Source organism: Lissotriton helveticus, chromosome 10 (genome assembly GCF_964261635.1).
Source record: "Lissotriton helveticus chromosome 10, aLisHel1.1, whole genome shotgun sequence".
Taxonomy (NCBI): domain Eukaryota; kingdom Metazoa; phylum Chordata; class Amphibia; order Caudata; family Salamandridae; genus Lissotriton; species Lissotriton helveticus.
This window is the reverse complement of record NC_136071.1, coordinates 796,061,138-796,085,035: the sequence shown is the minus strand read 5'-3', so window position 1 is coordinate 796,085,035 and position 23,898 is coordinate 796,061,138. Positions and strand designations below refer to the sequence as shown.

At 42.4% G+C, this 23,898-nt stretch overlaps 1 pseudogene; it reads left to right on the top strand.

The window, feature by feature from the left end:
- Positions 1–817: 817 nt before the first annotated feature.
- On the top strand, positions 818–23,878 carry LOC144784110 (TSC22 domain family protein 1-like; annotated as a pseudogene).
- Positions 23,879–23,898: the final 20 nt, after the last annotated feature.

The following is a 23,898-nucleotide window of genomic DNA, read 5'->3' as shown; positions in this document are numbered from 1 at the left end:
CACCCAATATCTGCCTTTTTAAACCAGCAGGGATCTAGATGTTAAAAAAAATCAATTCGGGAAGCAGTCTGAAAGCGGTGCGTGTGGCAAGTGAAGATTTTTAAATCGGTATTTATATTCCTCCAGGGATCAATTAATTGATAATCATGCCTGATAACATCAACGATTTTTTTAGTATTTGGTTTCAATTGGTTTTTTTTATTTTTTATGGAGTCCTTCTTTAGGTCCTGTATATAATTAAAATCTCCACCGATAATGATCTGCCCTGGAGCCCCCCTCAAAAGCTTGTTAATTTTGACCATTCCTGAGGCATCATCCGTGACAGGACCCTAGTAATTTATAAAGTTTAAGGTCTTCCCCTTCAGCTGACTGCGCATTCATAGTGTCCCAGGTGAAACCTAAAAATCACGTAGCGAGGCGCCAATGTTAAATCACTTTTATGAAATATCAAGTGGTCATCTCGTTATTTCTCCCCGATATGAAACCTGCAAAAACCCTGAAAAGCAATCTTCCTTTATTTTTATGCCACTAAAACGGACTGCTACAAGAGCAGTCTGCTTTGTAAACCCCACAGGTGCCTATTAATTTGTGAATTTTCCCAAAGCTATTTTGCTCAGCTTTATTTTTTAGGTTTTGCCTGCCTAGACCTTGTGAAATCTCTGGAGAAAGAAAAAAAATTAAAAGGAGCCTAGAGCCCGCCCACTACTTACTTTTACGTACCATTTGCTGGCTTCCAGGTCACTCTTGTTTCATTGCTTCCTATTGGTCTGCACGTTCCACTTTGCCCCGGCTTCTATCTTCGGGCCTACCGAGCAGCATGGACCGAGTACAGCTTTCTGTGGCCAGTGTCATTCCACTGGCCGCAGGCTCCTGCAGGTACTTTTTAAACTTTCCAGCATGTATTCTTAGAGAGTGCATGCATTTGCAGTCCCTTTTTTTCAACCCACCCCTTTCCACCCTCTGTGGTGTTTATTCCCCCACCCACCTTCCTCATGTGCTCCATTAGGTCACCCTCCCCCACCCTTGGCGGTGTCAATCTGACCCTTTCAGTGAAGATTTCCTAGAGTGGTGCGGTCATAGCCCTCTGCCTTCTGATCTTTTTTTCACAATGTGTACGTGTACTTACAGGTTATGACTGTTAAGAGTCCTGGGACATGGATTAAAGACACTATTGAGCTCTGGGGCTCCCCCAGATGAACGGACACCAGTCTGGCCCCTTCAGTGAAGCCTTATGTAGAGGGGTGCGGTCACAGTTCTCTTCCTGCTGTTCACTGTGTGAACTTAGGCTCACACGCTGTAGACCGGATCCCCCACCCAGATTAATTGACACCAGACTGACAGAGGATGCCTCTTTGGGAGCATTCCTTGGCCCCCAACTTCTCCTTCTTCTTGAATAAATTGCTTGTTTTACTCACAAGTTGAGCACAATGTGCTGCTTAGAAATAGTGGCAGGGAGCACCTGAGAAGACTACAGTACGGCAGAGCTATTTGCCTTTATTAATGTTTTTTTTAAATGTTGCACAGCAGCTGCTGTGCAACATGGCTTAAAGTAAACATATAAAAGTACTATGATGTAGTCACCGCTGGCCGCACCATAGAGCTTTGTTTATATTTACTTTGAGCTATATTGCACAGCAACCGACGCTGCTGTGTAGCATCTTTAAAAAACATTGACAATACCAATAGGTCTCGCATAGGTGAAACCTATTGGCTTTGCCAATGCTTGTTAATGTTTGCAATAATTGTTTTCCATTTAGAGAAAGCATTTTTCAAGTGAATACTCTTGCCGTCAGCTTACTCATCTTTAAGTATCTGCAGGCTGCAGTTTGTATCTTGAGATGTTTTCTCAGTAAATGCATGTCACTGATGATAGTGTATTATTTTTCCATGTGCCACAGACCTCTGTGTATGGAGTGTTCTGGGTTGCTGCTTTATGCATATTTCACCATTTGTATTATTTTTAACGACAAAGCAGCGATGCAGCGGAAGTAGGTGAAAATTTTACTCATCCTCGAAAATCTCGCTAATTTTATGCCACCGAGACACTTCTATGATTAGCAGTTTTGGCCCATAAGAACTCAATAACCACTTACATCAACAGGTCCTCCGATTGATCTTTAAGTGGATCTAATAGGACTTGATAATGGAAAGACTAATAATATTCATTTCACAAATACCCTAATGAAGGAAATACCCAACTGTTACAACAACTCTCATAATATGTACAATTCAATAAATCCGCATAATAATGACTATAAACTCTGAATACTTATCAAGTCACTTTTATTTAAGTCTTTCAGAATATGAATGGTCAATACCCAATGGACTTTCCACCTGCTTGGTCATTTCATCACAAAATGGTAACTCACGAATTGATTATACAATGACATCATTGTGTACCTCCAACAAAGTGATTTCCTACCCCTTGAATAAAGTCCCGGATAGCAACCATAGCCAACAAATTATTGAGAGATGTCCTGTCCAAAACCTCAAAAGTATTTGACAAATCAAGACCAGACTTGTACCATCAATTATAGGAAACTCATATGGAAACCAAATAATGCGGATGATATTAAGGAAAAAGCGCAAAGTCTAGTTAAAGAATGTTTTAAAGAAAGATGAGAACAGTAATTGAGCAATGGGAAAAGTTCACACAGAAAATAGTTATAATGAAAACACATCATGTGTACGACCCAGAATGAAACAAGAGGAACTAACATTACCGTATACTGTGAGAAAAATTAGACGTACGCGTCATAGACTTAGGAAACAGTTCATCAAGTTTCCGCTTAAAGAAGATATACGAGTACTATTAAAAAATACTAATTATAACCTGAGTAAACTAATTTGGGACAAAAAAAATAAAACATTCAATCAAAAAAGGAGCCCTCGGGGGAACAAAGGGAAAAAGCCCCCCCCCCCTCCCTCAATCCCTATTCAACAACAAAAGGCCTTCCCCATCAAACACCAATTCTCTCTCGACCAATAGCAGTTTCACGTCCAATTTATACTGCTACCCTAGATGTGTACCTTAACACAAATCTGCAGGGTCATGGTGTGTTCACGTTCACATAAAAAGTTACACCAAGGTCTAGTCCCACTCTAAAAATTTAAAATAAAGTGAGCAAAGAGAGAGGGCCTCACGGTAACAACACCCAAGGGGGTTCCTGGCAAGCAATTGCCAGTTTACCCACTTCTCATCATCGGCCACTCTGTGAGTAAAAAACGAAAAGGAAGAATACAAATAGTGATTCCCTAACTAATGAAAGTGTAGTGCACAAATGAAAAACCTGTGTTCCCTCATCTAAATTGAGATAAAACAAGTGTATGTGTGCACCTAGAATCCCTGTGATAGCCAAAGACAATCGGCCACCACTGCTAAAATAAGGGAGAGACTTGCTAGCTATACAACTTTATTCTGATGCTGCAAGAGTTCCCAGTTAAAAATGGTTCTTAATATACCATATATATTTACTCAATGCCGACATGTTTCATTGCCATAAATTTCAGCAACTTCGTCAGGGCACAATTGGGGTTCTGTTTTCAGTCTACTTTAGTAAGTTCACAGGACCTGTAGTGATATTTAAAAACAAACACAGCGGAAATGAAAAGTTAGTACCCAACACAGGGCGGGAGGCAGTGATTACCCAAAACTCTTACGTGCAGGACACCACAGATATATTGAACATCATTAAAGAAATGGATTTTGAGCCCAATAACCAACTCCTAGTCACCATTGACATTGAATCATTGTATACGAGCATTCCCCAGGACGCTACGCTGGTGGCAGCAGCGCGCGCCCTGGGAGCTTTGGAATGGTTCTACGACACACCCCAGCCTTTCGTTATGCAATGCATAGAGTTGGCACTCACAAGGAATTGTTTTGAGTACAGAGGCCAACTGTACTTACAAACGTCTGGGACATCTATAGGGGCCACATTCGCCCCAAGTCTGGCCTGCATTTATGTGGGCCAGTTTGAGGAGAATGTTGTCTACCACGCTACCAAACCATATCTGAGTAACATCTCGTTGTGGAAGAGATATATAGACAATGTCCTCTGTATCTGGACAGGTACAGACAATGTCCTCTGTATCTGGACAGGTACAGAGGACCGTCTAGTGTCATTTTTACAGTGGCTCAACCAGGCTGATGACAGCCTGCGGTTCACTTGGACTATTAGCAACACTTCGGCTGTGTACCTTGATGTCAGCATATCTGTGGTTGACTCCAAATTGGCTACCAACGTGCATCACAAGAACACCAACAGAAACTCTCTCCTCCACTACTGCTCTTTCCACCCCAGGGCACTGAGGGATAATCTCCCAGTGGGGCAGTTTTTAGGATACAGGCGTAATTGCTCAACCACCTATGCATTTCTAGAACAGTCTGAGGGGTTGGTCACCAGACTAAGAGAAAGTGATTAAACAGGCCCGTAAACGGGCTCTTAATACCCCACGGGACGTGTTACTCGAGAGAAATGTAAGGGAACGACAGGCTTGTCTAACCATAGTGACGACGTTTGACCCTCTATCCACCAAGATGCGCCAGATCATCAGAAAACACTGGTCTATCTTGGACACTGCATCCAGTAAAATGCCAACCCCGAGGTTCGCTTTTAAGAGAGCACCTAATTTGAGAGATAAGCTGGTGCATACTCGCACCTCCGCCAAGTTTCAACAATGTACGCTTCCCACTGGACACTACCCTTGTGGGAGCTGCTCTGCATGTGGTCTAACCAGTTCCACCAAAAGTGTTACATTGCATGATGGGAGAATGTGGCATCTCAATCGCTTTAGTAATTGTAACACGTTGCATGTGATTTACAGGTTGGTGTGCAGCTGCGGGCTGTATTACATTGGACTCACTTCACGCAAAGTGAAAATTCGGATCCAGGAGCACATCAGCACTATTAAAGCTAAAAAACTCACCACTCGCCTTGTACAACATTTCACAGAGCAGGGACATGACCACAAGGACCTTAAAAGGACAGTCCTGGAAAAAGTTTTTGGCGAGACACACAATATTGAAGCTATTCTAGCACGGAAGGAAGCCAAATGGATTTTCTCCGAGAAAGCGGACCGCGAGGGACTCAATGATGGGATTGAATGGAACAAAGTGAGTAGGCGCTGATTGACACAATGACAGAGGGAGATCACCATCAGCGACCCATGCTAGTCAGCAGCAAACATATATCCCCTGTGTTTTTGTTCACACATTCATTTCCCCCACCCTTTTGAGTTAGTTTCGTTCACACTATTTTATAGTGAATTGTGGACATGATGAATCACGCAGGATTGTGCTTGGGAAGCCTGGCTTTTTTACTCTGCTGGAGGCTGCAGTTTGATGAGTACCCCTGGACTCTCACGTGACCTTAGCCCAGGCACCGAAAAATTTGAGTATCTGACATTAGCATTGCTAACGTTTTGCGAATGTCCCCTTTTGTGGTAACTGTATTTACAATGGCTCTGTAAAGAAAGATAACGTTTTACACTTTGCATACCTATTATGACTCTTTTATTTATAACAGCACCCAGTGCTCGCTGTTCCGCTTACAACCTCCCTGATATTTTAATAACGTTTCTCCTCCCAGGGAGAGTGGGTCTTAGTGAGGTACCCCCTCGACATTTTATTTTCGAACTAACTTTATTGAAGTGTTTGGACCCGTTCCAAGATGGCCGCCCGCCGCCGCATGACGCGTAACGTGATGCGTCAGCACGTTCTTTAAGCAGTTGCAGTGGGGCTTAAGCAGAGGCGGAGGCAGCATCAAGCGGGAGTAGCGTTCAGGCTCTAGTGCAGTCGGTAGCGGTAAGCGGGACCCTTCAACCGAGGCTTGCTGCGCAAGCTGTTCGGTACAGACTGTGGCACTACTAGAATGATTTTAAAGCGCCTAGCCTTGCAGCAACACCACAGCGGGGAGTGTTGTTTTTGCGGATAATTTCAGGGTCAACGCCGAGCAGCAGCACTCTGATCAGTATCTGTCTGTGGGAGATGGCAACGCACGTTGGACCAAGGGAGAGCGAGGTGGCTTTCTCGGGCAGGGCACGACATGCTCGGCCTAGGGTTACGATATATATGTACATTTTTGGTGGCCACACTGTACGGATGTAATTTGCTTTGCAGGGGGGCAGATTTTAACTACGCCACCAGCAGACGTGTGATCTCTTGACACGGTGTCTAAAGCGCTTGATTGCTGCAGGTGTGCAGTAGCTGGCAGCCTTCAGGTACTAGTGGACTTACCCTACTCTGTGTCTCTTTTACATGTTGTGCATGTTTGTTTTTAAATATCACTACAGGTCCTGTGAACTTACTAAAGTAAAGACTGAAAACAGAACCCCAATTTTGCCCTGACGAAGTTGCTGAAGTTTATGGCAATGAAACATGTCGGCATTAAGTAAATATATATGGTATATTGAGAACCATTTTTAACTGGGAACTCTTGCAGCATCAGAATAAAGTTGTATAGCTAACAAGTCTCTCCCTTCTTTTAGCAGTGGTGGCCGATTGCGTTTGGCTATCACAGGGGTTCTAGGTGCACACATACACTTGTTTTATCTCAATTTAGATGAGGGAACACAGGTTTTTCATGTGTGCACTACACTTTCATTAGTTAGGGAATCACTATTTGTATTCTTCCTTTTCGTTTTTTACTCACAGAGTGGCCGATGATGAGAAGTGGGTAAACTGGCAATTGCTTGCCAGGAACCCCCTCGGGTGTTGTTACCGTGAGGCACTCTCTCTTTGCTCACTTTATTTTAAATTTTTAGAGTGGGACTAGACCTTGGTGTAACTTTTTATGTGAACGTGAACACACCATTACCCTGCAGATTACTGCTAAGGTACACATCTAGGGTAGCAGTATAAGTTGGACCTGTAACTCTGCTATTGGTCGAAAGAGAATTGGTGTTTGATGGGGAAGGCCTTTTGTTGTTGAATACAAAAAAAATAAAGCCAGACTAGAACTGTGGACAAAAATCTTCCACGCAAGTACTCTAACAAATTCAAGGGAGTTCTGGCGATTGATTAACGGTCTAGCTAGACCGAGTACATCTGCTGTAGGATCTGCCCTATCTGAAGATGAATGGGATATGTCAGCAAATATTCAATGTAACAAACTGGAAAAGATGATTAAAACTGACCTGGAATGCGATTGCAAAATTTATATAACTAAATTACAAGTGGCCAAGCTGATCAAGAAACAGAAGGATGGGGCTCCCGGTCCCAATGGCATTCCGTTTGCACGGTACAAGGAAGCACCAGATTTTTGGTCTGTCTACCTAACTGATGTCTTTAATGAAGTGGTTCAGAGTGGATTAATTCCGAAATCCTGGAGAGGATCACTAATGTCTCCTATCTTTAAGAAAGGAAATTGGCAATTGCCGGAAAACTATCGTTTAATTACCCTGCAAGATACTGATGCAAAACTGTTTGCTGGGATTCTATTAATGATTTTAACAGATTGGGCAAAGGAGAAGCAGGTACTGCCCCTGAACCAAACAGGCTACATTAAAGGTCTTGGAACATTACAAATATACTAATATTATCTGTACTAATTGATAAGGCAATTTAAGCAAAACAACCCTTATATTTTGTTTCGTGGATTTTAAATCTGCTTTTGATTGTGTTGACAGACAACTTTTGTGGGCAAAACTTAAAAAACAAGGAATTCCTGACACATTGTTAAACATGATTAAGCTTCTGCACTCCGATACTTGGGTCAGGGTGAGGATTGGCGATGGACGCACACTAACAAACGAAATTCCCACGTCTAGCGGACTTAAACAAGGGTGCGTCCTGGCCCCCTTTCATTTTAAATTTATTTTTAGCTGATCTTTCTACGGCTTTGAATGAAAATAATGCACATCCTCCAAAGTTAGTAGATAAACAGATATCCAACTTGTTGTATGCAGATGATGTTATACTCTTAAGTCATACCAAAATTGGATTGCAACAATTAATCAACGGCATTTTTAAGTATTCAAAGGCAAATGGTTTGGTAATAAATGAAGCTAAGACCAAAATAATGGTTATTACAAAAAACATGCGACTTAAACATAAATATAAATGTTTTTTGGAAGACAATGAATTAGAACAAATTGTTTTCTATAAATACCTTGGTGTTATTTTTAATGACAATGGAAACTTCCTACCACAAAAATTGGATATCACAAGGAAAGCAAATACCCTTGTTGCGGCATTAAGGCTATTCAGAAAGCTATAGGTGATTTGTCTTATCACCCTTTTTTTTTTTTTTTAATAATCGCTGCAAAACTACTACCTACTTTAACATATGGTAGCGAGGCAATTAATGGGAAAGATGCGGAGATCATTAATAGTGCGGTGGCTAAAACCTTCAAAATCTTATTCTCCCTGCCAAAGAATGCCTCACAAGCGCAGGTGAGGTTGGAATTTGGGCTAAATAATCAGCTATATGCCAGGAAAGGGCAAGCACTTAAAGTATGGAATAGAATAAAAAACTATCAAGATAACCAAATGTCTCGTCTATTGTGGCAGAAAGTAAAATATAACAGAAAATTACATGTCTGGTCCTATCTAAATACAGCTATAGAAGAATTTGGTATAACATTGATTTGGAACACCACAATCGCACAGGAAAGCTTCAAAAAAACAATTCATAAACTTACTAACCATCTCTCCTTGATAAAGGATAAAGATTATTTGCAAAAAGAATCATGCATGGCCAATCATAAATGGTTTTAAGGGAAAAAAGGTGCAAGAATATCTGGAAACCTCATGGTCTAAGAAAAATAAATACATCTTTATCAATGCTAGATTTGGTTGCTTGCCAGGATTATGTCACTTACCACCATGGAAGAGAACAGAAGAAGACAAACTATGCAGGCTCTGTAAATCTGGACAAGAAAACATTATACATTTATTATGTCTTTTCCCGGATTTGGAATATGAAAGAAAACTTACGCTTAAGAGACTGTTCAATAATCGTGGAGTAAGGACATGTAGGTAAGCCCTGATAGCATGTTTAAATTCTGAAGACTGATTAATTAATTCAGCATTTGTGAAATTTCTATGTGCTGTAGGGAAAAAGCTGGAGGTTTTTATTTGATTTGCTAATGGATTGAGCTAATATATATTTTATATAATCATGTTTTTGGATATAAACCTAAATGATTGATTGTTTCATAACTTAACCTTGATGACATTTTAGCTATTTTTTGTAAGATTTTAATCAATCAAACAAAATAAATAAACTTGAATGGTCAATATATGTGTACATTAGCTTCTTCACAAACAAATGTTACAGATAAATTAGAAATATAAGAAACAATTTCTAAAATTCAGCACAATATCAATAGCAAGCATCTGAGTGGAGAGAGAGAGAGACAAAAAAGAAAACATTTTATTGCAATTGTCAATATACAATTTGATTTCATAAACACCTAAAGAATCACTATGCAGGGTGCGATGAGAAAGGAAGCTAACCTCTTGGCCAAAGGTATAGCTAAAGCAACATTATCAGCCGATGACGTGCATAGATCTCAGGACAGTCTCCGACAGGGTTAGCAAAGTCTGCAGCCAGCCAGAGTGGCAAAAGAGAAAACATTTGATTGCAATTGTCAATATGCAATTCGATTTCATACGAACCTAAAGAATCTCTACACAGGGTGCAATGAGAAAGGAAGCTAACCTCTTGGCCAAAGGTATAGCTAAAGCAACATTATCAGCCGATGAAGTGCATAGATCTCAGGGCATTCTCAGACAGGTTTAGCAAAATCCGCAGCCTGCTAGAGTAGCGTAGAAAGAAACAGCAGCAAAGCTCTCCTCTCATAGAAACAGCTACTCCAAAATATTTCACTTTTGCACAAATATTTATACCCTAAATATTAATGTCCAATCTCCTAAAAGTATTGTTCACAGTTTCTTCTCATTCTCATTGGGTTTCAAAATTAAGGTGACCATCTGACCATACTAGCTCGACAAAGTTCATTAGTTCTGATGAAGTCATCCTTCTGCTGAAGCAGGAAAATATCTCGCAACATTTATCCACATCCTCGTGCACGTTCTGCCAGTTGGTAACTTCATTCAAGAAGTTTGTTTACAGTAAATAGGCAAGAGGAAATGCCTATTGATGAACTTATGTTCAGCTAAACAAACTATTACAGCAATTTTAAAACGTGAAGGACAAAACACATTTTCTTACGAGGCCTACATTCTAAGAAAAGAAAATAATATCAGGCAAGCTAGGTTTTGAGGCCTTCATAGGATTTGTAATGAATCTTGCGCTAATAAAATAAGACATTTATGTTAGCACAATATTTCCATAAAAGTTCATCATGACAGCTGAATCATCAATTCTCATTCTTAAATCCAAAAAGCCTATTCTGATTAATCATGGGATTAATTGATATCTCTTTTATATTACTTGAAAAGAAAATAAGCATCTATGAATAACATTTTCTTAAGCATTTTCTATTATTATTTTCCATTTCTCTCTCTTGTAAATGTCTTAGTTCGTATGAAGAAAGTTTATTTTTCATGCTCTCCACACGTTTAATGCTACTTTCATTTTGCACTCTTCCATTTCTATTTCTTCTCTTTCTCTTGTTCTACGTTTTATCTCTGTTTGCTTATTGTTCCAGCATTTGTTAATTAGTATTACCATTAGTATGCCAATTGCTATAACAATTCTAGGTGTTAGTATTCTCACTAACAAGCTGTTACTTAGTGATGAAAACCAATTACTTACTGAGGAAAATCCCGTACCAAGTTCTCCCCATTAACCTTCAGTTCAGTTAAATCATTACGTAAATGTGTAATGTTACTGATATATCCCTCCAAATCCTTGCTTTTGTCAGGAATATATGTTCAACACGGTTGAATTTTTAACATATTACAGATCTGCCCTCTTTTTTGAATAGTAAATCAAGAGCAAGTCGATTTTGCAAAACCATGGATGTCATAATCACCATTTCCATATTAACCATTAAAAACACACCCTCCAGCAGTATCCAATGATAAATGATCAACTACTGTAGGCAATTTTCAGATTTTATGTGAGTTCCACATCACACCAACTGAAGCTATCAATGCACCAAAAATATCTCCAACTATTTCCTCAGCACGCATTCCCCTTTTTCTCTGTGTTAGTTTCTTTCATTGGGTTTAGGATTTTCATTCGTATGATATCTTTTTGGGAAAACTACTCCCAAATAACAACACCCATGCCAATGTTGTGGCAATTTGTAATAAGCATTTCAACCACACACATAATAAACTCCAGGATAAATATGGTCTGTACCACCTCTCAGTCCCCAACTCCCTGTGATTTGGGAAGTATGTTCACATTCACTAGAACCAATGAAATAATTGTTATATTCAGTCTTGTGTCTTAGTAAGCAAAGCTTCCCCTTGTGATGCCAGTCTAGTCATTGCAGTATATGTCTCACCTTTCTTGTAATTCCCCGCCCTGTGACCCCATGGAGGGATGTTAGTCTGCTGTCTGCAGCCCTTTTCTTAACATTTTGTGGCCTATCTTGTACAGTATTTATGAATTCTATTTCTACACTATGTAATCTACAGGTTAGATTTTTTGATGTGCATATACAGTATCGATTGTTTTGGTCTAATGAAAAAACTCTCCCATTTACTCCGCATTTCTTGCACTACTCACTATATTCATTTTCTTTTTATTAGGTACTTCTGAAAATACGAAATCATAATTAGAAAAGAAGTACTGAAACTGATCCTTCCCATAGAATAAACTAGTTAGTACACTGCATGAAATACCATATGTTAATAAAAGGTGGTGATAGTTCACTCTTTCCGAGACAGGCGATGGTAATTGCATGCACACATAACAATCTCTTGCATCCATTGTATCAACTTGTCCAGCAACTTGGTAAAAACATTTAACGAAAAATCATTATTAGAATTATCTTGGTGTAAGTCACTTCCTTTTAGTTCTTTAATGTTAATCTCTGGATCTTCTTTAACATCTTTAACAGTTAGACTTTCATTTTGTCTTGTTGGATAAGCTTCTACGAGAAGACAGACACACAATCACTAAGACATATTTTAGACCATGGCAAGTTAGCATCTCCATAAATTCCATTTGGATGATAGTAAATGGACCTGCTACTTTTCCAATTTGACCCAAACTGACAACAGTTTTCCTCCCTGCATTTTGTTGCTGACATATTACACATCGTTGACAAAGACTCTCTGAAATGACTTGGATTAAACAATCTAATCATTGCGTCTCTACCCACATGTGTAGAACCATTATAGACTTGTGCCATCTGAGACAACAAACTGTCTGCCATAATTGGTCTTCCATCAGTGTAAATCAGACTTTATCATCTGCTCTGCGTGTACAACCGATTCTGGTCCAATTTTCCTTTTCTTCTTCACTAGCTGTGTCCTGCAATTGTCTAACTTCTTCCCATGTTTCAATAGGTGAAAATATTAGTCTTGTTTCCGTTTGATCAGACTTTCTTTTAATTGTTCCCCATTTATTATTATTGAATTTTGCGCACAATAACATTCAATCTCATCAGCATATCTATTGCCAACTGTAGCATAATCAGTTCTAGATTTGTGTGCCGAACATTTCACCACCCCAATTCGTGCCAGCAATTGTAATGCCACCAACAGCTCTTTCACACACACTCCGTTTCATATTGGTGTTCCCAAAGAGGTTAAAAATCCACGTTGGGACCACAACTGCCCAAAATCATGCACAACTCCGAAACCATATTGACTATCCGTAAATATGATTATTCTCATGTGCTTTCCAAAACAACATGCCCTTGTAAGTGCAATTAATCATCTACCTAAGGTGAATCCACTCCTTTGAACCAGGATGCTTCAATGACATTCACAACCGTCATATTGCATATGCAGCTCGCAAGGTACGTTCATGATCTTTCAAGCATGATCCATCCACAAACATCACAAAATCTGAATCAGGCAAAGATGTGTCCTAGATGTCAGGCCTCGGTTTTGTACAGAACTCATTAACATCCAAACAATCATGATCTGCTTCATCCATCACAACTTCACAACTCGGATTTGGCAAAAAGGTAGCTGGGTTAAAACTCGTACATCTTGTCACTGTCGCATTTTCAACTCCCAAAATAATTCTTTCCTATTTTGTTAACCGACTGCTGGTAAGTTGCTGTGTGCGAGTTAGTGTTAACAAAATCTCAACTAAATTGTGGTACATACCCTTTCAAAGGATGTCCCATCACAATTGTTTCACTCCGCTCCAAACTCATGCAAGTAGCAGCAACTGCATTCAAACAACCAGGTAATGCTGCAGCCACAGAGTCCAACGTGGCAGAAAAAAATGCTACTGGATGGCATGCTGTTCCATGCATTTGTGCTAGAACTGAAAGTGCACAGCCGTCACGCTCACTACAAAACAATGTAAAATTCTTATTGAAATGTGGCATTCCCAATTCGGATGCTCGACACAAACTGTCTCGCAACTCCACAAATGCTTTTATGTATTCAGCATCCAGATGTGTTGGCCTTGACACGTCTTTCTGGGTCAATCTCTGTAATGGTTTCGCTATTAAGGAGAAACTGTTAATCCACTGTCTACAATAACCAACCATTCCCAATAACATTCAAGCTTCTTTCTGAGTTTTTGGTGGATTAATTTGCAAAATTGCATTAATCTGATCTTAAGACACTTTCGTGATTCCTTTTTCAATTTTATGTCCTAAATAAAGAACTTAATTTTGACAAAATTGTAGTTTTGCTGTGACACCCAATGCCCACCTACTTCCAAATGGTTCAGTAAAGCAATTGTATCTGTCCCACAAGCCTCTACTGAGTCTTTAGACATTACCCATGACTCCAAACATTTCTTCAATATCTGATTGAAGGACCCTCTGTATATCCTTGAGGAACTCGGCACCATGCGAGACATGGTCTCTGAACCGGAATGCAAATAAAAATTGGCTATCCGGGATAAAACTGCTTGAGACAGATCGATCACTGTGAGCCATTCTGCTTCACAAGGAATTTGATGAAGAATCACCGCTGGATTTGGCACAACTGGACAACAATGTATAACTATTTGATTCACTTTTCTCAAATCTTGAACTATTCTTTATTTTCCATTAGGTTTGCGAATTCCCATGATATGCGAGTTGCATGGACTACCTAAAATCCCCTTTACAATACCTTGCTCAATCAACATCTCAATTACAGGAGTTACTCCTGCAATCGTCTCAGGACTCACTTTATATGGTGGTGTTCTTGAAAATTCTGCATTTGGTTTAACTGTGATTTTAATCCTTTCATTAGTCCAATATCTTTCCCTGAGAAATCCCACACATCAGACACCACCATATCTCTCAATTCAGCAGGCAAATCATTCACTCTAAACAATAGATATAAATCTTTCACTTCTTTGTCCTACCATTTTGAATACCACATCTGCATCTTCTGTGTGGAATGCTATTCCATCTGGTGTACAATAAATTGAGCACTTAATCTTACAAAGTAAGTCTATTCCTAATATATTAACTGGACTTGTATCACAGACCACAAATTGGTATAAATCTTGAAAACCTCCAATCTGCACTTTCCTTGGTTTTGTTACTGGAGTTTTTATCAATTTATTTGAGCACTTTGTCTGAAATTCAGTCAGCGAAGGCATTTAGTCAGCATACGTCGCTTAAGATAGTCACCTTAGTTCCAGACACGCGAAGAACCTCGCTGCTTCATAAGGAGTTTGCGCTCCAGTTGTGGCTCCTTCTTTCCTCATCATCTCTGCCCACTCCCATGGCTGCACACCGGGTTTACCGACCCGGGCTATATCACTATTGGAGCACTGGCTAATCTGTCCATCTGTGTGCCAGTACCCTGCTACATTAGTCCCGGTTTATACATGATTGGAACACCGCCTCTTCTTTCACCTTCATAGGGGTTCCCGCTTTGGTGTCTCCGAGGGAGGTTGCGCTTGGGTTGCCTCGCCTCAATATGTCTGTACATTACTGAGGCAGTACACCGATTTACCGGCCCTGGACACTATACTATACTATAATATTGTAGCATTGGCTTAACTGTGAAAGTACCCTTCTACATTAGTCCTGGTTTAAGCATGATTGCAGCATCGCTTCGCCAGTCACTCAGGCTCTGGCTGCGCACCATTGTGGCAGTGTCTGTGTGTATCTGCTCCGGGCAGCAGCACCTTTGGAGCGTTGGCCTGTCTGTTTACCATTGGGGTTGTAACTTGTGACACCGGTTCTAGACTTAGCACAATTTAAGCACTGTCTCACTAGTCCCCTCTAGGCGCCTCACACGTTGTAAGCACTTATATCTCCGTGGACACCTGCTTTAGGCACTGTAATTGTGTGCTTTCAGCCCTCTACTACGGAAGAGCCACAATCAGGATTACCACGTGCCTATTAGGGTGAAGCTGCTGTGTTTCCTGCAGAGCCATCCAGTGGGTATCTTTAGAAAGACAGACTGACTCAACTCTTGACGCTATCTACAACACCTACCCCAGACCATGTCCAAACTTACCTGGTGATGGTTACATGACATAGTTCTTTAACATACTTCTTTAAGTCCTTGACTATTTTTTAACATCAGACTGATAAGCACATTGTGCACTTGGGCTGTACGTGATCATTTCTCTATAAACTATGTCCTTGAGCTGTGTCTAAATTAACTCTTTCAGAGAGGTGCCCCTTCCCTGAGCTGTTGCCAGGTTGAGGTGAGGCCTCTTATATGTACATCATGGGTAAGCAACTCTTATAGCCATTAGAAGTGCCAAATGCAGTAAAAACGTGTAATAGTATCCCACACGGTCCTTGTAAAGTATTCACAAACATGTTTAGTCACTTACTCATTTGATTTCTCTTGTTGCTTTTTTTTTCTCTGCAGGTACAACCAGTAAATCAACCACACTAATCTGTAGGATTACTGGTGTTGTATTTGAATGTCCTTATTATTTTCATCACTAATCATGTGCTATTTTGCAGTAGCATAATCAAGGTCCTGACGAAAGCCGTGACACCTTCTTGGCTCTTCAAGGCTGAAACATGTAGACCTTTTAGTCATCTGACACGTGCAGTTATAAATTCATACTGCATGTGCACTGTTTTTAATCCTGGCACAGAGAACTAGTCAATAAAGGTAGCTTTGTTGCTCTTGTTAGCTAGTTTTAACATCACTACCCACACAGTTTGGTTTTTTGTTGCACTGCACCCTCGACCCAACCACTTTTCTTCTTGTCTGCGGAATTTAGTATATCCTAATAGAGTAGGAATAAAACATCCCTGAGCTCCTTCCTCTCAGATAGGGAGTTGTAGCCCTTGTTGGGACTAGGTGTTCCCACTAAGAGGTGAATCCCAGATGATGAAGCATGCCACCTATGGTGGATGAGGTATTTTGTCCTGAAAGGGATTCCCCCATAAGCTCACTGAGATAATCTCTAGTGTCTCTTCCCTGTTTGTCTTGGCACCCTAGACCCAAGCATTTCTTTATCAGAACTGGTGAATGTACACGTTCATTTAAGATCGAGAGAGGAGTCTGGCAGGGATGCGTCCCCGCCCTGTTTCTTTTTTCCATCTACACAAACAGAGTTGTGGGGGCCCTGACTGGCTCTCCTCTGGACATGCCCATATTTGATAACACCCCCCTCCTAATATTGGCGTATGCTGATGACGCAGTCTTAATTGCTAGGACTGGGGTAGCTCTCCAAAGCCTGATAACATCATATGCTGCATTCGTGGCCTCATTAGATCTTAGAGCAGTGCTTTAAATGGGCCAGTACTTACAGCTACTGAGTACAGGCACTTCTTATTTTTATCACTCTGAGTATCTGCACTTTTCTACTGCTGTTGAGAGTACCGGTACTCATGAAGGGTAGGCACATTGCCCTCTAGTGGTGCCAGCCTGTCTGTTTGACAGCCAAAGCACTTTTATAGCCTTGAGCTGAACCCCAGCTGAACTATTCAGCGTGGACTCTTTTGCATGATATCCGGGTGTTCACCTTCATGCTCTGTTGCAAGGAATTGAGGTAGCCCAGTGACAGCACAATGAGGAAAGCCATGGGAGGTAAGGAGGTTAAAAGGGCTTTAATCCCACCTGATTATTTTGTGTGAGAGTCCTTCTTATGTTTGCATGCGTGTGTGTGCGTGTTTTTGTGTGAGAGAAATATTCCAAAATAAGTACATGTTAAAATATCACTGTTTGACTTTCGTTTTGTATAACAAATTAACCTGTTTTGTTTATAGAAACATATTTCTCGTGTTTTGGTATGTCCTGCAACTAATATATAAGTCAATAAACTTTGCATGTCTTGCCTTTAGCCCCACTCCTAGCCCCACTTACTCGCCACATTTAAATGAGTACCTGCACTCTTTTTTTCTCATTTAAAGCACACTCTTAGAGTGAATGAAACAAAATCTTTCATCATTATAGCAGGAGCCGGTAAAGGCGTAAAATCCCCATACTTCCATCTGGACTCCAAGAAAATTGAAGTGGTAGAGTCCTTTTCATACCTGGGAGTCTTATTTGACAAAAAACACTTGTGGGCAAACTTGGTGGCGGCAAGAGTCCTAGGCATGGAAAGAAGTCACCAAGCCATTAAGGGCTTTATCAAGAAGCTAGGCGCCAGCCCCCTGGACACAATAAAAAACATCCAACACACAAAGACCAAGGCAGAGGCAACTTATGGGGTGTGTGTCTGGGGGATGGCTTATATTGACCAACTCCAAATAATGAAGACAGCTTTTTTAAAACTCTGGTATCCCTACCCCATTGATTCTCCAATTATATTCTACATCTTGAACTAGGGCTACCTTACATGGTAGACTCTATTAGATTGGCACCAATTCTGTTGGCTCTCCATTTGACGTAGGTCCTCTGCCAATCTAACACAGTGTATAATTGGAGACTGTCTGAAGCTGGATCATTACAACACGATTGGATGGCTCACATAAGTAGAGGCAGAACTAACGCAATTGGACTGGGAGAATTATTCCGGGATCCTGCTTCCTGCAGGAGGGTCTCTAAACAGAAAATAATTGAGGCCTATTTAAAGAAGGCTAACTTTGTTCGTAGGGAAAAGGACCAGCGACAAAAAGCATCCCTTGCATACGATCTTATTCCACCTACATCAGAGGAAGGATACTCATCCCTATCCGGCATTAATATCGTGCAGCACAGATGTATCATATTGCGTTTTCATCTGAACCTCATTCCTTTGATGTTAGGGTTCCCAGAGAAGAAAATGTAAACTCTTAGACCTGACCCCTTGTCCGTGTGATAGTCATTCGCCCCAGTCGAATCTTCATTCAGTACTGTTCTGCAAGTTTTATCAAGCTGAAAGAGAAGCTTTTATTCTCCCTATTTTAAGGCACTATAATTTCATCCATTGCAGTGTGGCACTGCATTTTTTAAAGGCTCTTTCTGATCCCCTAGTTTTTCGGTAGCCACCTTGCTCTGGGCTTGTATGAGAAAGAGAAAGGTGCAAGGCTGCTGGATGCTCTAATTACTGTAATTATGATTCCAATGCATATACATTAAGTGGCCCTGGTCTAAGAGACACCTAAAGCCTATTAAGTTTTTAAAATGCTTTTATATGTTTTATAATATTGCTTGTACTGTCTTTTTAATGGGTCGTTTGATGAAATTGTGCATTTATGACCTGTTTCTAAAGATATCGAATAAAGATTTTATTGATTGATTGATACACCTCTCATATCAGTAGTTGTCTGAAAACCTTCCATATATTCTGTACTCACAAATCCTCTTTTCTTTGCTGCTTTCATTTGAGCCATCATTAATTATTCTTTTAATTGTTGATGCTTTGTGTCAATGCCATCACCACAATACCTCACATAACGAAGAATCTCATCAATCGTCTTGATCTGCCAACAAATCAAATGCTGCTGAATCATAAGGCTAACTTCTTGTCTTAATCCTTACACAAACCTATATACAAAATGTCCCATTTCTTTATCAGTGATCTTCTCAATTCCACTTTCATAATAAGCATGTATTGATTCTTTCAATTCTTGAGTAGTTATGTCCATCTTTACCCAATCTGTTTCTTTTGGTGAAATCTTTCCTTTCAAATAGGTAATAACCTGATTATATTTCTTCATAACTTCTTCCAAAGGTGCTCATGTTTTTGAATCTCTTGGATATTCTTCTTTTGGCCAATCTACAGCAATTTTACATTCAGTCCACAAATCTGCAGGAACTACAAAGCATTCAGATTCTCTAAATCTCTATCACTAAAATCTAATCTACATGTTTTCTGTAAAGCTTTAGACTTCTCTATATCAACTCCATATGTCTGTGCAATCTCAGCATAATTCTCATGAAGCGCTTTTGCTCTCTTTGTAATATTTTTACTCATGAACAGTAATTCTTCATCCTGATTATTTACTTAGTCTTTCTGGACTAACTGTACCAAGAATAATTTCTTCCAAATCCGCTTTTAATATACTCACATCTATACCTGAATTATTTCTATTCTGAACACTACAACCAGGTGCTATTTCTCTTATCAATTCAATTTCAAAGTCTTTATTTCGATTTTAAAAAAATCATAAAAGACATCAGCATAAAAAGACAATTTATGACATGTTTAAAACAGAATGAGCCAGCATTGTCTAAAATGAATAAATGACCGTTAAAACAGGAGAACAAATTTAATATAAATACAAGACAGAGGATTTCATAAAAGGAGGGATAGAGGGGGGCATTTCAAGAGGGAGCTAGTGGGAGAGGCTCAGTTTATTGGCTCCTATCACCCAAGCCCATCCCAAGAACTTTGTTACTGCTATCACAATAGCTTGGTCCGTATTGGTCCTAAGAACCCAGCTATGGCTACCCTGAAACCCAGATTTTTGCAGATAGGGCTCAACCATTTTATTCTGGGTTTTCTATAGGACCGGCATGTAAAAAAGAAGTGTGCAGTTGTTTCCAACACCTCAGAGCAAAACGGACAATGGCCTTCACATCCCCGTTTCCAACTAAGCATGAGGAACCCCAAAGGAAGGGATCCCACCCTAAACCGGTGATACAGTTTTCTTTCCAGTGCGCTTGTAATAATGTCCCAATATGGCTCTAAAGTCAAAGTCATCTTGAACTCTAGGAATCCAATGGTTAGGGAGTTGTTACTCTGGGATAATCGCCGTTGCTCTATATGGTTCCAATAAGCTTCTTTTAGTATTTTCTTAGAAGGAAAAGCCACTGAGGATGGAGATTCCCATAAGCTCTTCATACCTGCCAAGGTTAACTTGAGTTTCCTGAACCACGGGATCTTAACAGAGGTGTTCAAGGACTTGACTTCGCTTAAGACCTGTGCATACTGTGCCAGCTCGGGAGTCGTCCATAGTCGGCGCCAGTAGGCTATAGGACAAAATCGAGCCTGGTCCATGATATACCTACTACCCGTGTCAAGGTACAGGGGAAGGAGTGGTGTAGAATTGGAAAGCCCCAGAAGCGCTCGTAGGGAGTTGTTGTTTGCAACGGCAAGGGGTGATAAATCACTAAAGCCCCACAGTTCCGCACCATATAGGATCGAGGCCCCTACCTTGTTGTTATACATTTGTAATGCTGGGGAAATAGGCTTGGATTTAGATTGTTTGTGCTCTCTAAGCAGGGCACCTGCCAACTGTGAGTGCTTCAAATTCATGGTATCTATGTGGGATTTCCAGGAGAAGTTTTTATCTATTATTAGTCCTAGGTACGTAAATGTTTCTGTTTGTTCCAGGGGGGCTTGCTCCATAGTAACCCTCCCCCACACAGTTTTGTTCTTGGGAAAAATCATGAATTTGGTTTTGGACACATTGATGACTAAATCCTGGTCATGACAGAAAGCCTCAAAACAGTTGAGAGCGTCTTGCAATCCCCTTTGAGTTCTCGACAACAACAAAGTGTCGTCTGCGAACATCAAAAGGGGAATATGCAAACCTGCAATTCTTGGTGCGTCTGTTGGTTGTTTATCAAAATATTCTGTAACTATGTTGATAAACAAGGAAAAGAGAGTGGGGGCCAGGACACACCCCTGCCTGACTCCCATTCCAACCTTGAACTTGCTCGTCACATTGCCTTGCTTCCCCCATCGTACCTGGGCATAATTTGCGTGGTGGAGCCTGACAATAATATTCAAAAGTGCTGGAGAAAGTCCCATCGAGCGAAGGGCCTGCCATAATTTGGCCCGAGGACCAGGTCGAAAGTTGTTTTTAAATCGATAAACGCAGTATAGAGCGACCCCCCCTCCCAAAGTCACAGTCTTCCAGTGTATAGCCGAAAACCTAAATGCCTGATCGACTGTACCAGTGTGGGAGCGAAAGCCAGCCTGTATGGGCGTCAAGATAGTGTTATCCTCTATCCATGATTGAAGTCTACCCAAGACCAGTCTTGCCACCACTTTCTGAATACTGTCGATCAGGCTGATGAACCTGTAGTTGTTGGGGAGGGAGCGATCCCCTTTTTAGGTCGAGGACCGAAAGGCTGCGCTTGCGCAGTCTCTGGGAGGAGATTTAATGTTTTGGAGTATGGGGGCTTGAACCTGCCTCTCTACTCCATTCTCCTCCATTGGCTGGCTTCCTAAACGGAGGCCAGCCATTGGAGGAGAGGGGAGTCACTCCAATAAAGCCCCGTCTCTTTCGGATTCGGGGGCGTGTTTTTTTGCGTTCTTTTGACTGTGACGTCATCCGTCACTCAGAACGCCAAAAACACGCCCCCGAATACGAAATTTTCGGATGCTTGCAGCCGCCATTTTGCGGTCGCCTAAGCTGCTCTCTTCCAGTAAGTCCTTGCTGCGTGCATTTGTGTGTATCTGTCATGTGCCCCGGCCGCCCGCAGCTCACTGCGGCCTCTTAGAGCTGTTGCCTAAGCTGCTCTCTTCCAGTAAGTCCTTGCTGCGTGCATTTGTGTGTATCTGTCATGTGCCCCGGCCGCCCGCAGCTCACTGCGGCCTCTTAGAGCTGTTGCCTAAGCTGCTCTCTTCCAGTAAGTCCTTGCTGCGTGCATTTGTGTGTATCTGTCATGTGCCCCGGCCGCCTGCAGCTCACTGCGGCCTCTTAGAGCTGCTCTGCTGTGCCGCCCCGTCGCGCCTTCACATCTCCCCCAGCCGGACCTCGGCTCTTCCCCTGTGCCCCGGCCACCCACAGCTCACTGCGGCCTCTTAGAGCAGGGGCGACCGCCCTCTCCGGGACACAATGCAGCAGCAGCCCGAGGCCCCACCTGAGGTGAGGAAGATGGCACATCCGGCGCCCGCAGTGCCCAGGAGGGGCAGCACCACGGGAGCCGCCTCGGGGGCCAGCTGAGCTTGGACGAGCCGCTGCTGGGCCCGCAGCCCCCGCAGAGCCTGGGCCTGCCGCCCCCACTTCAGACCACTGGGACTAAAAATAAGAGTGGCTTCCAGATCACTAATGTGACCCCGGCATAGGCCTTGGCCAACCTGAGCTCCAACAACAGCATCGCCGAGGACAAGGAGAGCTACGACGACCTGGACGAGTCACACACTGAAGAGCTGTCCTCCTCTGAGATCCTGGACGCCTCCCTCTCCCGGGCCACGGACCTAGGCGCGCCGGGGCGCAGCTCATACGAGGAGAACCTCAGCAATCTGCAGGAGGCCGACACTGCAGCAGGGATACTCGGAGACCGGGACATAGAGTGCCACCTTGCCAGCACAATCGCACCCTCCTGAAGGCGGCTATGGACAGGACAACAAAAGCCAGGCTACCAACCTCCATTGAACCCTTCGGCTGGTCATAATATGGGGGCTGTGCCTTCAGTGCACCAACAACCCCCTTATTCACAGCCTGTACAGACTCTGCCCCAGGAGCTCCACTATGCAGCCCAGCAGCAGATTCCCTCCGCCCTCAGAGCCATGCCATGTCGGCTGCTCATACTACTGTTACAGGGAGAGTGGCCGATTACTTGCAGCACCCCCATAAGCTGCAGACCTCGGTAGCGCTAGGACAGCAAGGGCTCCCGGCCCCCGGGCACAATCTTTCGGCAAACATGCAATCCACAGCTGCACAAGCACAATCCATGGCCTCTGCTATAACTGCTGCACATGCACCCATGATGATGCCCACGTCAGTGGCCAGCAGTCAGAATGTGCCCCAGCAAATACATCTTCCCCCTGCAACGCCTGTCAGTCACAGCATGGGTCAATCCTTAAATCTGCCCACTGCGTCGCAGTCCAGTCATAATGTGGCAGTGGGTCAGCACTTGAATTTGCCCTCCACGGCGCAGCAAGCACCAGCAGCAATTAACCAAGGAATGCCCTCCGTTATGCAGCAGAGTGCCCCCACTCTGACTACACCACTCCTGCGGCGCTTCAGCCCCAGGGGGTGCCGATGGGCCCGCAGGGTCTTCCTCAGCAACTGGTCATGGCAGCGCAGAACGCCCCCGTTCACGCAAAACCCCAGGCTCAAGGATTGGAACCCGTGCTTCAAGGAATGAGTAATCAGCAGATCCCAGCCGTCAGCTCAATTCCCCCTGCCTCAGCCGCTGTTAGCCAGATCAGCTTGACAGCTTCTGCTGGTCTGGGCCCCGCACCTGTCATGTCCCAACCCCCCACTGTACATAACGGGGCTCAGAGTGTTGCTCACTATCCTGCCATTGTACCGGTGTCTCAGCACATGCCACACCAGATACCTACCTCTAAGTTCTGCTCAATTCTTTGCGCCCTCACTCATCCAGTCAGTGGCAAATCAGATCGCAGATGCAAGGCGTCTCATGGAGCACTCGGTGGCCGGTTTGCCGCAGTCCATCATCGCCGAAGGCATTTCAGGAATAGGCGGTTCAACTTCTTTGGAAGGGAGTGGTGGCAGTCTAGCGGGTCCTGGTCAGCTTCTTCCCTTGAAGTCGTTACCTCTGGTCGATGGCGAGGATGACAGGTAAGGCCGTGTGATGGCCTTGGT